A 355-nucleotide genomic window follows, 5' to 3' on the forward strand; every position below is an offset into this window, starting at 1 on the left:
AATCAGCAAATTGTTTTAAGTACAAAATTGAAGGCTGACTCCAAATTTTCATATCATTTTTGTATCTGCACTTTCCTTGAATGACTAAAGTGTGCTATTTCTGTAGTAAGTCGGTTAGAAAGACTCTGATGATGCAATTAGAATCAGGATTTCTCTTTCTAGTTACTCTAGGAATTCAATTGAAACAGTCTTCTGTGTGAATAATTCTTTTTTCTTTTAAAGGCCTTGCATCTGGGTGATGCTTAGGAACTTAGGAAAATAGAATCCAATGAGAATTGCCTGTGTAATATAAGCTTCATAATGTTCTGAGCTGAGAAAACCAAGAAAATTCCATTTCCTGACCTATGGACTCATG

This window comes from Puma concolor, chromosome B1, assembly GCF_028749965.1.
Source record: "Puma concolor isolate L17-30 chromosome B1, mPumCon1.1.hap2, whole genome shotgun sequence".
Taxonomy (NCBI): Eukaryota; Metazoa; Chordata; class Mammalia; order Carnivora; family Felidae; genus Puma; species Puma concolor.